The sequence below is a fragment of the Rhagoletis pomonella genome, unplaced genomic scaffold (assembly GCF_013731165.1).
Source record: "Rhagoletis pomonella isolate Grant_MI unplaced genomic scaffold, Rhpom_1.0 Rhpom_scaffold_00004, whole genome shotgun sequence".
NCBI lineage: Eukaryota > Metazoa > Arthropoda > Insecta > Diptera > Tephritidae > Rhagoletis > Rhagoletis pomonella.
Genome location: NW_023458558.1, coordinates 44,032,565 through 44,032,916, shown reverse-complemented (window position 1 = coordinate 44,032,916; position 352 = coordinate 44,032,565).

Below are 352 nucleotides of genomic sequence, written 5' to 3'. Positions count from 1 at the left end.
ATGAAGATGAAGATGAAGATGAAGATGAAGATGAAGATGAAGATGAATATGAAGATGAAGATGAAAATGAAGATGAAGATGGATATGGATATGAATATGAATATGAATATGAACATGAACATGAACATGAACATGAACATGAACATGAACATGAAAATGAACATGGACATGAACTTGAACATGAACATGAACATGAACAGGAACATGAACATGAACATGAAGGTGTAGATAAACATAAACATAAACATAAACATTAAAAGCGATAGAGACAAAGATAGAGAGGAAGAAAGTGATAGGGATAAAAAGGAAATACAACTGAAGAATGTGCGATGTTATATTGTGATGTGTTATG